The sequence below is a fragment of the Carettochelys insculpta genome, chromosome 1, assembly GCF_033958435.1.
Source record: "Carettochelys insculpta isolate YL-2023 chromosome 1, ASM3395843v1, whole genome shotgun sequence".
NCBI lineage: Eukaryota > Metazoa > Chordata > Testudines > Carettochelyidae > Carettochelys > Carettochelys insculpta.
Genome location: NC_134137.1, coordinates 31,905,940 through 31,922,844, shown reverse-complemented (window position 1 = coordinate 31,922,844; position 16,905 = coordinate 31,905,940). Strand labels below are relative to the sequence as shown.

Here is a 16,905-nt window from a genome sequence, read left to right as displayed (position 1 = left end):
GCAGCTCTGCTCCCAACTACTTGGCTGGGGGGTGTGAACAAGGGTCAGGGGAGGGGTGCAAGGTAAGAGGTATGGGGACCACTGAGCTAGAGAGTGATGAATCTGCTTCAGCCTTGGCTAAAAGATGCGTGTCTTTTAGGGCACATCTACACTTCTGGGAAGATCAGCCTGGTCAGGGTCAATCTTCCAGAGTTCGATTTTGCACCTGTGGTAAAGACATGCAATATTGATCTGTCTAGGGTCAGCAGTTGACCCCTGTAGTCCACACTATCGCGCACAGTGAGGTTGATGGAGAAATGCTCCTGCTGACCTTCCTTGGTGACGACAGTCAGGTAAGTACATTTCTGATACATAGATTCTAGCTACGCAATTGCCTTAGCTAAAAGTGGTTCTCTGAAATGGACTTATTTTCCTTGTATAGTCCAAGCCTTACTTCATGCAGCAGAGCATCATGTATTAGGTTTCACAGGTCCTGGGTCTGATCCCGGATACTAATGAGCAGGTATCTGTCAGCGATACAATTGCTTCCTCCCTTTCTCCACCCCCACATCTTTCAACGTGTATGCAGACACTCTTCCTCTGCTCTTAGCTCCAGAGGAGGATATAAATAAAAAGAGAACATCTTTACTTCATTTCCCTGTGTGGATGCATCAATTTAACCAACACTTCAACTGGAAATTGCTATATGGGAGCCAGCTCAAGTTTCATGTGTTGTCAGGTGAATGATGTACATTGCTGCCAAGCTTGAGAAAACAAGCCATTTCACAGTCGTGAGCTGCAGACTGACTGCACCAGTGTGGCTCTTCAATAGCATGCGCCTCCGTACAGCTATTCCTTCACGTTCTTCTGACTCCACGGCGAGCGGAAAGGACTGCATGCTCCGCTCCCCCAGTGTGAAAGGAAGACTGCTGTAATTATTCTGAGCTAAACAACAATGACGACAGTGAAAGGATAGTCTTGTGGTTATGGCGCTGGAGTGGAACAAAGATGATCTTGGTTCAGCTCTGCTGCAGACTTCCTGTGTGACCTAGGACAAAACACTCCCTTAATTAATTTCTGAACCAATGTTAATTCATCATTGTTGACATTGGGATAATAATACTTCTCTACTTCACAGGTGGTTTGTGTGATGATAAATCCATTGTTATGGTCAGCACCGGAGACGTTTGTAAATAATACACATTTATATCTCTGTGGGGCCTTAAATCCCAAATTCTAGATCCCACACTGCTTTATGAGCTTTATACAGTAATCCCTCGAAATGCATTAAGGCAAGTTAAGCACAACTCAAAATCCTGCTCCACCCGGCCCTGGCTCAACCCCTCCCAGCCCCACATGGCCCCAGTTCAACACCCCCACATGGCCCCGGATCACCCCCTCCCCCCCGCATGGCCCTGGTTTAACCCCTCCCACGTGGCCCCTGGTCCACTGCCACCCTGTGTGGCTCTGGCTCACCACCCCCTCCGCCTCGCTCCAGCTCACCCACCCTATATGTGGCTCCAGCCCACCCACCCTATATGTGGCTCCAGCTCACCCCTCCCCGCATGGCACTCCCTCATGCCTGGCTCTGACTCACTGCCCCGCCATGTGGCTCAGGCTCAACCTCTCACAGGATCCCAGCTCAACTCCACCTCCCATCCCTCCTGCAGCCCTAACCCACCCCGTGCTTAACCCTGCTGCCCCCTGCCCCAACCTACTGCCAGGCTTAACCCTCCCCAACTGCCCCCTGCCCCCAACCCCAGGACTTACCTTGCAAAAGGTGGTCCGGGTGCTCCTGCTGCTTCCCCAGCTGCAGAACACGCGTTCCACCAGGGAAAAAAGCCTCCCCGCGACCCGACGTGAAATTCGAGTTACGCGAAGGTGCAGGGGAACACACCCCTCACATAACTTGAGGGACGACTGTATATGAATTACTTCTCCCACTACAGAAATGTAGCAGTCTCTGGAAGGAAATAAAGACTCTGTTCATATGCACAGCAAGGCTTTATCACAGCACAAAGCAGGGAGTGAAGAACACTGCACATGAGAATGACCATAGGTATGGTCCATCTAGTCCAGTATCCTGTCTTCTGACAGTGGCCAATGACAGGTGTTTCGGCGAGGGATGAACAGAAGAGGCAATCCTTGAGTGAGCCATCCCCTATTGGCCACTCCCAGTTTCTAGTAATCAGAGACTAGAGATACCCAGAATGGGGGGTTGTGTACCTGACCACATTGATTAATAGCCATTGATGGACACATCCTCCATGAATGTCTCTAATTCTTTAGTGAACAAAGTTATAATTTTGGGCTTCACAACTTCCCCTGACAAAGAGTTCCACAGGTTGACTGTGTGTCGTGTGAAGAAATACTTCCTTTTGTTTGTTTTAAACCTGCAGCCTATGGGTGACCCATGGTTCTTGTATTATACAAAGGGGTAAATACCACTTTAGTCCCTCTCCCCTGTACCATTCACAATTTTGTAGCTCTCCATCATGTCCTCCTTTAGCTCTATCTTTTCCAAACTGAAAAGTCCAAGTCTTTTAACTTTCTCCTCCTATGGAAACTGTTCCACATGCTTTAGCATTTTTGTAGCCTTTTCCTTTACCTTTTCCAATTCCAATGTATGTTTGCCGAGAGGAGTGACAAGAATGTCAAGGTGTGTGTCTATAAGGTGCCACAGGACCCCTCATTGCTTTTGCAGATCCAGACTAACACGGCTACCCCCTGATACTGTGTACCATGGATTCACATGAGCTACGGCGACACTACAGCCATCTTTCAAAAGGTGGTCTTTTGGAAGGTATCTTCAGGAAGATCGCCTTTAGAATGAGTGGGTCTGCATGTCAAAAGTGGATCGAGATTGCAATCTGCACTTGTGAAAGACCAGGCTGTTCTTTTGTAAGAGAGTGTTCACACAGCCACAGGTGCTCTCTCGAAAGAGTGTAGCAGGAAGTGCTGTAGACGGGGTTACATGGCTGACAAGCCCTTCCAGGGCCCGCAGCCAGCCATTCCCTTAAATGCCCCCTCCCAAACATCCCCACCCTACACATGCTGAGCCCTACAGAGCTGCAGCATGCACCACAGAGCCTGTGCACAGACCCAATGGTCAGCAACACCCAATGGATCCAGATCAGCAACTCCTGGCATTGGAGCTGGCCCTCCTGGGTGCCGTGGTCCGCCACCTGACCATGGTGGTCACATCTGTCCTCCACCTCCTCCTGGGGGCAAGCCTCCCCAGTGGGGCCCTGAAGCCCCTCCACCCGGTATTCCACCGGCATCATCCCCAAGTGTCCTGGCACTGCTGGAGCCAGCCCAGCAGCTCCAACTGGTGGGAGTGGCTGGTGATGGGGAACTGGGACAATGCCAGATGGCTCCAGAATTTCAGAATGAGTAAGCGGACCTTCCAGGAGCATTGCCACTGGCTTACCCTCGCCGTGAGACACCAGGACACCTGCATGTGGGATGCACTCCCTCTTGAAAAGAGGGCTGCTATCGCCATATGGAAACTGGCCACCTTGGGCAGCTACCAGTCTGTAGGGCATCAATTTGAGGTGGGCGAGGCCACCACTGGGGCTGTCCTTATTGAGGTAAGGCATTCTTGGTTCATGCATCCGCTGCAGGGATGCAGGAGGGGCTTGTGGGCCAGGGGGATCCTTGGCAGCTGGGGACATGTAGCTGGGAGGGTGTATGGGGGAGGGGGCTGGGAGGGCGCAGAGGAGAAGGGTCTGGGGTGGGGCAGGCACACCCTTTCATGCCCTCACGAGAGTGCACACCCTCCCTCCCTCCTCCCTCCTCCCTCCGATGCAGGTCATCCATGCGATCAACCTCACGATCTTCCACAGGGTTGTCCACATGGGGATGTGGTTGCTGCTGTCGCAGGATTTGCTATGTTCAGCTTCCTGCATTGCTTTGGCATCCTGAATGGGCTGCACATCCCTACCCGTGCCACAGACCACAGTGCCGACTGCTATGTCAACAGAAAAGGCTACCACTTGGTAGTGCTCCAGGTGCTGGTGGACTCCAAGGGTTGCTTCGTGGATATCTGTGTGGGCTGGGTGGGCCGGGCACACAACACCCATGTGTTCGGGAACTCTGGGCTCTGCCACTGCATGGAGGCAGGGACATACATCCCCTTTGTGGGAGCTCCAGCTCAGGGATGTCACCATGCCCCTCTGCATGCTGGCAAATGCTGCCTACCCCCTGCTGCCCTGGCTGATGCGGCGCTAAACTGGCCACCCCAACCTCATCCAGGTGGCTTTTAATATCTGCCTCAACCAGGCCCACAATGTGGTCAAGCAGGCCATTAGGTGCCTGAAGGACCGGTTCTGGTGTCTCCTCACATGCCTGGAGGTCAGCCTGCTGTATCCTCCACAACATAGTGGAGGGCAAGGGCTGGGCATTCATCCTAGGGTGGGCGGCTGAGTCCAGCTCCGGCTACAAGCAGCTGGCCACTGCCCCAAGTTGCCAGACATACTGGGATGCAGTTCACATCAAGAAGGCCCTCTAAGAGAGCTTTTTTCATGGGACCAGTGACCACCGTCACAGCCACCCCATGCAGGCCCCCCTGCACATACACCCCCTCACTGTCCCCCTCATGTCCCCCCAACCATGAGCATGGGACACAGGGATGGTGCAAAAATAAACTGTTTAACAAAAACTCTTAACTCTGTGATTTTTACAAATGGTGAACACAACTATTTGCAGTGAGGACCAGGGACAAACTATGTACATAAGAGGGGTTGGGAAGGGGAGGGAAGCTTAATCGGTGGGGGGGAGGACATCAGTCTAGGGCAGGGGTGGAGAACTGTAAGACCTGTTAGCCCCAATCCCCAGCAGGGCTGGGTGGGAAGCAGGGGGAGGTAGGGCTGTGGGAGGGCTTCAGCAGGGTCATGGCGGGAGGGTCGGGCAGGGCAGGGGAGGCAGTGGGAGGGGGCATGTGGGCCAGGTTTTTCCACAGGAGTGATGTTATGTCCTGCAGGTTGGCCATGAGGTCCTCGCAGGCCACCCTCCACCATGCCAGGTCTGCCTCCTCCAGGCGGAGCCACCACTCTGCCACTTCCATGTGATGGCAGATGTCATTCGCCTCTGTGAACTGCCGCCGTGCCCTCCTGGTGCAGGCCCATTGTGGTGCTCTTGGGGAGGTGACTGGGCCCCCTCTTCCACCTCTGCCGTGCTGGCCAGGACCATGGGCAGGTCAGGGCTCTCCCAGAATCTTGCAGCACGGCTGCAAGGATGGAAAGGGAGAGACAGACAGCATGTCAGTCCCTCAGTACCAGCCTGAGAGCCATGCTCCCCACCCCGTCTAATGACATGGTGACCATGGGGTATTGCGGGTGCTGACGGGGTCCCCAGCCATGTGGAACAGGCCCCAGGTGAAGTCTAGCCCCACCCACTCCTTCCCCACATATGCATCTCACAGCCCTGTCCATGGGAGCAGGCACTGGCTGTTGCTGGCAGCCATTGCAGCATGCCGGGAGCCACGGCCATCTGGGGTGTGTCCGGCCCAGGTCTGCTGGGAATGTGGGCAGCTGTGGTGTCCCCGCCCTGTGGCGCAGGGTTTGCGCACTGCTGGGTACTTTCTAGAGGGTGTCTCGCTCAGGTCCGGCGATGTCCTGATAGCCGTCACCCGGCTCGATCACTGCAATAGCAGGTCGATCTCCAGCTCCCCGTCACTCAAGTCCCTGGACAGTGGCTCTGACTCAGTGCCCAGCAGGGTCGGGCTGCCCTGTGGTCCTGGTTCCCCCTTGTCCTCCGGGTGTGGTTCATCTGCTGCTGTGTCAAGGATTGCGATGAGTGGGAAGCTGTCCCAGGGCCCCAGGAGGCTCCAGAGCTCCCTGTAGTATGGGCAGGCTGCTGGACCTGCCCCTGAGCATCCAGCAGAGTCCTGGGCCTGGCAATAAGCCTGCTGGAACTCCTTCACTTAGCTGTGGACCTGCTCCTGGGTCTGGGCAGGGTGTTCCCAGGTAGCCAGTCTGTTGGCAAAATGGGTGAAGGCATTCTCATTCCTCCACTTGCCACACATCTCACGGAGGAACTCCTCTTCCTTCCATAGTCCTAGGAGGTCCCTGAGCTCCAGATCAGTCCAGGAGTGTGCCCTTTTTCAGGGACTGGCTAGGCTTCTGCAAACCCTGTGCGGTCTCTGAGGAGGACCCAGGAGGTCCTGGGGTGGTTGGCTGCTGGCTATGGCCATCTTTTGCTGTTCAGGGCGTGGGGGGCTGTGAAGACATGTGGGTTGTGGCTCATGCCTGTGATGCCAGCAGGCTCTCAGCTTCCTGCCACGAGGTTTCTGGGTACATGTAAGAGTGGCTGGACACAGGGACCATAGAACCGCACTGCCACCAGGCAGGGCATCTGTGTGCCCCAGCTGGCTGTTGCCATGAGGGACTCCTCTTTCAAAAGAGCAGCTCTCGCTGGAGGCATTCAGGACCCAAGACGAGCAGAGCTACTTGTTAGAGCTCCTACGGAAAAACTTGTTCAAATAGGGAAACACTATTTTAATTAAATTTTTATTTGCATAAAATCTTAGTGATTTCAATGAAGTTTTGTTTAAAAGTTTGTAATAGAAAAGGTGTTTTGTTCTGAACTTTCGATTTAACAACATATTTTTTAGTTTAACTAAATGAAAGAGGATGAAGATCAATACACAACATGTTGAATAACACAAAATGATTTTTAGAAGTATAATGTAGAAGGAAACTGTTTTCTGACAAGTTCAGATTTGTAAATGTAGTTTGCAGATCTTGCACCTAGTTTTGCTAGACAGGACAGGAAGATTATATATAGAGAGAGGTAATTCAGAGTTTTCCATGACAACAGCTTCTACTACTATATTTTTATCCAGTGGTGGTGCAGGCAAACAAAAGTGTAAGAGAATGCATGAAAGATCCTGACAGCAACAGAAAAACGGTACGAATCTACAGAAGCAAAATTAGGTAATGTGTAGAATAGCTGAGCCTATTCCAGTGGGTAATTGTGTTAATTTTGACTCTGTATAACTCTCTCTCTTTCATAAGCAAATGTTTTGCATGAGTGGTTTTTCTATGAGTGTATATGCCTTGGATTTGTTCTTTCTTGTTACCGAATTTTCTATAAGAAAAAAACTGCAAAGTCCAAGTGTGTGAGGGGTGGGGAAGCACTAATTCCTAATATTTTTAGGAAGGGAATTACTAAGTGTCACTTTCAAAGAGACACTGCTACAAATGCTGTGGTTTTTAATGATGCTTTCGGGGGGGTGGAGGTTCCAAACCAGAACAGCAGATCTGAAATGAGCGTGCGTGTGTTCACAGACAGGCACAAACCCCCTTATCAGACCCCCTCACTTGGGGGAAGTTTGGATTTGGAAATTCTTGGATTTGCATCTAGTTTCAGGGGTGAAATTTGTGCGCATCTCTAATCACTGTGAGTCTAATTCAGCCACTGCAATTGTACAGCTCATCTCATTCATTTCTTGGCACCGCAAATTGTGGTGCAGTGAGCACTGTGATGAAATTCATGCGTCTGCAGTGTAGATGTGAATCCTTAGGAGGTACTTCCAAAAGAGGTTGCAGACATATCTGCAGGAATCCAAGGGACTGAACTGTTATGAATTTCTGCGAATAAAATCTGAAGAGAGACTTTGGAACTGAGCCCAGAGACAATTATTGATGGACACAGAATTTTTTGTATCTTTAGCAGAAGCCCTGCCATTAATAACTGAAAGGGTTCTAGGCTGGAATTAAAGTTGCACAGCCATAGGAAGGACATGCCTTCTGGGGTTAGTTCAGCTTGCCTGCCAATCTGGTCCCGGGACTGCAAGGCCAATGCCGCTAAGGATTCCAACTAGTGCTAACTGGAATGTGCCGCTGGCCATGTGGCCTTCTCCTATCTGTTAGGAGCTAAGCAGAGATCACCAACTCATTTTTCTTCTACTTACTTACTAACTAATTTTTGTTTATAGCAACACAGGGAAAAACTGTCTATCTTAACACCTTTGATTAAATCTCTCATTGTAGCCAACCAAACTAAAGCCACTTTCCAAATCAGCAATACCCAACACAAATAAAAATAAAGCTTGATCTTAGTTCCCTTGCCAACATAGAAAAGTGGCTCTGCCACACACAAGGCTGGGGGAGGGATAGCTCAGTGGTTTGTGCATCAGCCTGTTAAACCAAAGGTTGTGAGCTCAGCCCTTGAGATCAGTTAGGGATCAGGGCAAATAGATGTCAGAGATGGCACTTGGCCCTACCAAGAGTACAGGGGATTGAATTAGCTGACCTCTTAAAGTCCTTTCCAGGTTCAAGAGACATGTATCTCCAACCACCACCTTTTATTATTTTATACTCTCCTCACCCCACAAATCTTGGCTTTATGATGAGGTTTAAATATAATCAGTTCAGTCTGCCTTGAACCAAACAAGGTTCTACAGCTGAAGATCCATCACAGAGAACTGTAGCAGTGTTCACATCCAGAAAGAAAGATCCCAACCTCTGACCCAACTCAAAATGGGTAAAACCTCTGGACATACCCAATATATGACACAGCCTCGGTGGAGTCAAAACCACCCTCTGACTGAATTGTTCCACCTTCCCAGACTTGGTAAGGTGGCCATCCAAAGGCTGGGGGTGGGTGAGAAAGGGGCACAGCAAGGTGCCAGAATGAAGTGGCTTTAAGGGCATGATGCAAAAAACCATACCTATCCCTTGAAATGCCAGAGTCTTTTAAAAGTCACTTTACAGTATGGGCTGGAATTATAGTTGAGGGTCAGAAAAAAATTCCCAAATGTCTGAGCATTCTGGACACCTATTTATTATGATTTGGTTTAATAAAATTAAAAGTGGATCCAGGGTACCAGTATGTTTATACAGAAATGAGTCCAATTGTCCCTGGAAAGTTCTTTTGTTTCTAAGTTTCTCCAAAAAACCTTGATGGCCACCTGACAGTCAACATAACCTTAAAAAACAAGTGATTGATTGGCGTGAAAAACCGATGGGAAGGAAAGATAGGTGTTGGCTATTTAAATACATTTCTGTGCCATGAAAAGGAAGGTGTGATGGTAATGTCAAAGTACAACCAACAGTAACTATAACTGCATAATAGAATTTAGCTTATTGGGGCCCAATTCCACAAAAAACTGAATTCTTCCTGTGAGTTACCAGGACCCCCCTCTGTTCTTAGGGAGCTCAATGGGAGCTTATGGTTCTTGGCCTCTTTCAGGAAATTGCTTGGCAGCATGGAGGATGCAGCCCACTGTACAGAGTCTGACAGTTTTGCAGATCTGACAGGCTCTTCAGAAGAGAAGAGAAGAGAAGAGAAGAGATGAAGAGCAACTTACACGGTATATCTTCCCAGGCTTGTTTTTCCCACATACACCATAAGTTAAATATGTAGTAATGTATTGGTGGTGGTTGAATGTGAAACTGTAGGAAGGTGATTTTGGGAGCTTTTGGCATTGTTTTTATAAGATTTATGTGCGTCCGTGGCACAAAATTACAAGCAGTATCACAGAAGTGAAGAGATGCACTTTGACAAGGCTTTCTTCATTACAATACATTGAAATAAACACTATTAGATATACTGAAAAATTTTTCTATTAGCTCCTGCATAAAATGAGTTTTACTCACAGTATTTGGTTGCGTGAAATATATAATGCCAAAAATGTTGCCTTTTTAGCCTAGTAGTAAATTTACTCAGTGTTGCTCAGGTCCTTAAAGCAATAATGTTTTTTCTTTCAAATGAAAGGGAAATGTACATGCTTTATTTCAATGATTGTATTTTCCAAACCTTCCCCCACAGCCTCAGCCCCAGCCCCCTGCCCTGAGCCTCTCATCACCCCTCAACCCTGACTCCTGCACCTACCACACCCCCAACCACCTGCCTTGAGCCCCTCCTTACCCCCCAACCTTGACTCCTGTGCCCCCGTACTCAGATGCATGCAGAGTCCCTCTTCACCCCAACCCTGACTCCTGAACACCCCAACCCTCTGCCTGAGCCCTCTCACACACCCAGCCCCTTGCTTTCACTCTTGCTCCTCTCTGCACACACCCCAACTCCCTGTCCTGAGCCCCCAACACCCTCAACCGCTTGCTGTTCCTCTTCTTGTCCTGGTGAGGGAGCAAGAGCAAAGTGCACACCTTGTCTGCCTCCTGCCCTCCCCAGACAGAGCAAGGAATGTAGCAAACTGCACTTTCCCCTTGCTCCCTGACAGTGAGGAAGAGAAACACCAAGAAACAAATCTGAGGGTGGAGGGGCTTCAGCCCCGCTGCTGGCACAAGTAAAGTCTTACTTTGCTTTAAGCTATGATACAAGGAAGCTGTATACCAAATTTGTGTGTCCTAGGTCTTACAGTTTAGGAGATCTTGAACACACACACACACACACACAGACTGTCAAATATACAGTAGATATCTAGCAAGGTTTTGGAACTGTGAGTCTTCAAAAGCTGATGACATTATCTAGAACAGAATTTACCTACAAAGTAAATTACTTTCTGTAGTGCAGATGTAAGGAATGTGGAAGCAGGAATCTGAAGAATGCATTCTTTACCAATCTCTTACATATAAATAATTGCTTTCTTTGCGAGACCTGCTGGGTAGCAGATGAAACAGTGGTGTTTTGCCTATTGTAAACAACTTGTTGTAAAAATCACAATTTATGTTATCATCCAGTGTAGGAATTATGGAATATCACCAATGCTTGAAATTATTGTGTGGCTACAGGGCAGTCATCATTGCTGCGTAAGGCGTGGATCACCTAGGGTTCCCCTCAGCAGAGCACTGCAAGGTAGAACTGGGGAGGGGGCACTGGTTGGACTTTCTGGCTGTGCAGCTATATGTCTGGTTTGACTAGTCCTTCTCCCCATTGTTCAAAGACAGAACTAAAGCCCAGACCAACGCTGAGGTCTGTAGTTTTGCCTAGAGCCAAATCCGCAAAGCAGGGGACAAGCGACTGGCAGGGCAGGGAAGGTCAGGGGAGCATAGTAAGCATGTGGTCAGCAAGGGGTGGCCAGCAGAGAGCAATGGACAAGCGGCTAGTAAGGGGTGACTGGCTGACAGCAACAGGCAAGTGCCCAACAAGCGGCGGCTGGTGGAGAGTGGCAGGCAAGCAGCCGGCAGGTGATCCTGCCCATCTGTGGCAAGAGCCTCCATGCTGATGTACCTGTGAACTCTAGGTTGGTATGGACCAGATTGCACTGTGAGTGGAGAGTGAGGCGGAGGTACACTCTAAAAGTGGGGGAGGTGTGGATAAAGAGTTCTAAGCAAGGATCTGGGGACAGTGCCTTGCTTAATGGGGGTTTCCTTTCCTTTGTTTGGGAATACTGCATGTTTCTCAGTGTAAACTTATGTTAGGCAACTGTTATGAAACGAGCTGTTTCCATCTCAGACTCTGTGCTTGTGAGAGGGGAAGAACTGCCTGTACAGGCATCCAGCAAGTAGGGTAAGATTGTCCCAGGTTGCTGGGTTGGGGTTTGGTTGCATTATTGAGGTAATCCCCTAGGAATTGAACCTGGCTCTTCTGGCGGTCACCTGCCATAAATAGAAGGGTTACACATATAACATGAATGATAATGTTCAGTGGGTAACTGTGTGGGTCTTATAATATTAGAAAGACCAGGGGCTGGGATAATATCTTTTAATCTATCAACTCCTGTTGGTGAGAAGGACCAGCTCTCAAACTTACACAAAGTTTGTCTTCAGGTAAGAGAGAATACTGGATACTCAGGTACCAAAAAAGGGCTGTGTAATCTCAAAAACTTGTCTTTCCCACCAACAGAAATTGGTCCAGTAGGTATTACCTCACCCACCTTATCTCTTTCATATGAATGGTAAATCAGATGTCAGAACGGGCTAGATAATAGTTTCATGCCTCAGGGAAAATTCAGCTATTGTTCTGAAGTAATATTTTAATGGGAGGTAGTGCCATCTAGGAGGTAGAACATTGGATTGGGACTTGAGAAACCTGGAGGCTAGTCTTGGCTCTGCCTCTGTCCTGCTGGCAGGGGTCCTGGAACAGTCTGTATAGTGGTAGTGCTGAGAGCCATTTAACCAATCCGTAAATGCTGACTACAATGGAAACCACTTGCAGCACCCCAGCTCCATTAGTTTCAGCACCTTTGTCTGCCAATTTCCCTTGGAAAAGTCATTTAGCCAGTTTTCTCCATCAATAAAATGGGGATAAAGACCTCCTTTGCTGAAGCATATTGAGATCCTCTCACAAAAAGTGATCTATATGAATGTGGTGGTGGGAACAGTAGCAATATTGTACCTTTCAGTGTTATTCCTGTTGTGAAAGGAATGTTGCTGCTTATTTGCCCCATAACTTGGAGGCATAATGAGTTGCTGCAGAGAAAAAGAAGAGTGATATCACTCTTTCCACATTTTACTCTTCACTTTGAATGCCAAGGGGTCAGGATCGGAGTTGGTATAAATCAGAGTAGTTCCATTGACTCCAGTGGAGCTAGGTCCCATTACAGCAGCTGAAGACCAAGCTCTTTATTTTCTACCACAATTCATGTGTTCTTCTAAAGACAAGTCTTCTTCGGAAATTGCATTCTGTAACCTTTTTAGTCCTCAAACTTAAAAAGAATGTATTAAGTGAGTTCCAGTATTTGTGGAGTTGCATCAGACAAGCAGCAAGGATCCTTTTGTCTGCTGTCTGCAGGACCGATCCAGCAATGCATGATGCTCCTATCATTTCGATACTAGGGATCTGCCTTCTTTTGGAAGAATCTCCTCCAGAAGAGAGAGAGAGAAAATAATACAGCCTCGTGGCTACTTCAGTCAGTCACCTCTCTAATTAGAGGTTGCTATAGAAAATAACCAATTAAGAATTAGATAGAACAGGGGTCAACAACCTTTCCGAAATGGAGTGCTGAAATTTGACCTGTAGACCTCTATGTATGGTCCAAGTGCTGGTAATTCTTTTGAAAGTCACTAATAGTCCTACTTCCAAAAGTGTCATTAATAAGTAAAGATGCAGAGCTTTACTGTTCACATTGGTGGTTGGTTGCATTAGCTGGTCTTTAATGGCATGGCATTTAGCAAGCTTCCGGCTGCGTGGGGGAGGAGGGTGGGGCTGAGCTCCTGTCCTGCATGCCGATAAAAATCAGCTCGCATGCCACTCTTGGCATCTGTGCTGAGGGTTGCTGACCATTGAGGATAGAAGATAAAATTCTAATTTCTCAGACTCTACTAAACAACCACTAGAGAGTATAATGGTTGGTAACTCTTAACCTGAACCAGATTTCAACTGCTTGCCCAACAGGGAAGGCATGTATGGGCATTCACCTAAGTTATCCACCCACACCAGGACAAAACAAATTCAGGGTCCTATCTGGCACTGCTGAAGTCAATAGGAGTTTTGCCATGGAATTCACTTGGAGCAGAATGAGACTCCTAATGCTTCCAGGCATTGTGGAAGTTTAAAACATTTCCTGACAGCAGGTAAATCTGTGAAGTTGTAACTGCAAGAAAAATGTCATGAGCAAAGCCAAGCCTTATACATGAGTTTCATCAACTTGACCAAAGCATTCAACTCACTCGTAGTGCCTTGTGGACCATCCTCTCAAAGATTTGGCTGTCCCAAAAAATTCATTAGTATCTTGAGGCTGTTTCACAACAACATGACTGCCACAGTACTGAGCAACAATGGATCCCAAAGTAACCCCTTTAAGTTCAAATCAGGGGTCAAACATGGCTGCATCATGGCCCCATCACTATTCTGCATCTTCATTGCCATGGACCTTCACCTCATTGATGGCAAGCTTCCAGACGGCATGAAGATTGTCTACGGAATGAACAGGAAGCTTTTCAATCTCAGAAGACTGAAGGATAAAAGCAAGAGCTCCACAACCTCGATCATGGAGCTCCAGTACGCAGATGACAACATGGTTGCTGCTCTTTCTCCTGCAGCCTTCAGACCATCTTAAGTACCTTTGCTGAAGCAAACGAGCATCTTGGGTTCACACTGAACATCAAAAAGACCAAGGTGCTGCACCAAACCTTGCCAATGTGACAATGTAATGTACTTTCTGTTGAAGTCATGGAGAAAACTGGAAAATGTGGAGCACTTCCCTTACTTTGGAAGTCATCTTTCCACTAAAGTCGACATTGATGCAGAAATCCAGCATTGTCTGAGCTGTACAAGTTCTGCTTTCACCCACCTGAAACAAAGGGTCTTCAAGAACTGGGACACCTATCTCAAGACAAAGCTCCCTGTATACTGTTCAGTGGTTGTTCTAACGCCACTGTATGCATGTGAAACCTGGATAACATAAAAGCATCATTTGAAGGTACTTGAAGAATATCATTAACACTGCCTCAGGAGAAACCTAAATATCTCTTGGGAGCATAGGCTCATGAACACTAGCATCCTGGAAGAGTCAAACATGACCAGCATTAAAACCATTATCATTCATTAACAACTTCGTAGGACTGGTCACTTAGTTTGGATGCCTGATCAGCACCTCCTAAAACAGACTCTGTTTTCCAAGCTGGAGGAAGGACAGAGGAATGCTGGGGGCCAGCAGAAGCAATATAAGGACATGCTGAAGGCACACATGAAAAAGTGCAGCATCAGTGTTGACATCTGGGAGAACCTTGCCCAAGACTGTCCCTAGTGGAGAACAGTAATCCCTGAGGGGGTGGCGCAGTTTGAGAGGTCCTGAAGCAGTGCAGCTGAGGAGAGGTGGAGAAGAAGAGTGTCAAAAACTGCCCCATGCCCCTCCAACAGCTACTAACACCTGCCCCTTCTGTGATAAGGTCTGTGGCTTCAGAATTGGGGTGATCAGCCATTAACAGACTCACAAATAGGAGGGTGACATGAAGACGTCCTACACATTATCAAGTGACCACCAAGAAGAAAGAAAGAGAGAGAGAGCGAGAGAGAGAGTATCGCAGAAAAAGAGGACTGAATGTAGAGAAATGGTCCTGCTGGGGCAATGCAGAGAGGTTCCTATGGGGATAGCTGCCTGACTACAGAATAGGTCAGGGGTCGGCAACCCCCAGCACGCAAGCCAAGAGTGGCGCGTGAGCTGATTTTTATCGGCACATGAGGCAGGAGCTCAACCCCACCCCTTCTCCCCCATGCAGGTGGGGTCTTGCTCAAAGCCATGCTGCCTGTGGATTAACAAAAAGACCAGCTAATGCTACCAACCACCATTTAAATAGTAAAGCTCTGCATCTTAATTTTTTTTTATTAATTGTTTTGAATAGGGCTATTTGTGACCTAAAAAAATATCATCGGCACTTGGACCGTACATAGAGGTCAAAAGGCCAATTTCTGGCACTCCACCTCGGAAAGGTTGCTGAACTCTAGAATAGGAAAAGGGGAAACCCCCAAAATAAATTATCCAAGAAGATCTTACCGGAAAGGATTCTGACACCTGGAGTGAGGTTGTGCTGGTGCTATGTAGGTTTTAAAACAATGTTTTGCTTTCTCTTTCTTGCTGTCTTCTTTCCTCCTCCCCACTGTTTCCCTAATCTATAAAGTGCTGGATCAATCTTTATCTCTGCCCTTGTAAGAATGGCCTTCTTGAGACGGTGGCTCTCCCATGTCTCTCTGAGCATTGTTAGTTTTGGGTTCCTCCTCTGTGATGATGAGTTCCACAATCTGGGGCTTCTTTGGGGAGCTTAGGCACAGTATTTTCAAAAGTTTCATTCTGGTCTTCAGCCTACTGCTGTTTCAGGGAACCTCAGATGGAGTCATGGTCTCTAAGCCAGCCAGGCCCTAGTCTCTGTAGAGTGCAGTCTTGTATCTAGAATTAAATGGAGAGCCAATGGAGTGTATAGAAGACTGGTGCAAGGTGTCCTCATCCTCTTTTCTTGTCCAAGGCAGGCTTCTGCTCACAGAACCACTGGGAGTCTCTGGGCAGCCTTCTCTTTCAGTCCAGATACCATGTTGCAATAGTCCAACCTGGAATTATGACTAGGGGAGGATCATCTCTTGCAGAAAAGAGGTTATGACCTGGCTGGTCAAAAGCAGAAATTGTTATCTTTCACCTCTGGGCCCCTCTCTTCCTTTGAGTGTTCAAGAATCCAACCTCACCCAGAGAAAGTAGCCTACCTGGATAACCACCGGCGAAACACAGTCACCAGATGCTGAGGTTAATCTGATTCACTACTGGCATTTTCTGATGCCATTGGCTGAGCTTGAGCCAGCTGATTTGTATCCATGCTGCTGTACTTCTCTCTTTTGGGCACTCATGCATCTGTGTGAAAGTTGTGACTGAGAAGGAGATATAAACAAGGAAGCTGTCAGCATATGTGGGGCAGTAAGGCCTATAGCATTTTTATCTCTTCAAAAAACCAATACTATGAGAGGAGACAGGAGAAATGCTGGTGGGAATGCGGTAAGGCTCTTGTGTAGGAAAAGCAGAAGCCTATTACAACCCGTGTCAAGGCTGATTCCCCACTCTGACACTCCGAGGGAAGAAGGTGGGGGGCTGCCAGAGACCTTAAAAATACCTTGTCGCTGTAGACTTCTGTTTAAGAGCTTTCCAAAGTCACAGTTTTCCTGACCCTGGGATGTAGCTGTCACCACCCCAGTGAGAAAACCCCTCTTTAAAACTCAGGCAGACATTTGGGATGTCTCTTTGTGGAGTTACCCCAAGATCTTAACTCTCTAGTGGGAGACAGCTTGAAAACAAAGAGGAAGAAATTTAACTGCAGTTTGATAGCTGACCTTTCACACTTAGGCATTCATATACACAGACCCTTCTCTAGGACACAGCAATCAAATCATTGCCTTTAAAAAAGTGATTTATTAACAAAATGAAAGATTTATGTGATCAAAAGCACATAGAATTTCTTCCCTGGGACTCAGTGTAAAAGTTATAGTGTACAGGCAGTTACCTCAGCCAGCCTAAGAAGTCCCACACCAAGCAACGCCCCCCCCCACAAAAAACCCCCAAAACACCTGATTTCATCTCTCTAAATATTTTCTTTCTAC

General features: G+C 47.9%; 1 long non-coding RNA gene across 1 annotated transcript in view; it reads right to left on the bottom strand.

Moving 5' to 3' along the window:
- Positions 1-895: 895 nt before the first annotated feature.
- The window catches only part of LOC142007450 (uncharacterized), a 30,346-nt gene continuing 14,336 nt past the window's right edge, over positions 896-16,905 (bottom strand). The window contains exons 2-3 of the long non-coding RNA XR_012643940.1: positions 1,750-1,942; positions 896-1,027 (exon numbers count right to left, since the gene is read on the bottom strand). This is a non-coding gene — a long non-coding RNA (uncharacterized LOC142007450). The remainder of the gene's footprint in view (positions 1,028-1,749; positions 1,943-16,905) is intronic.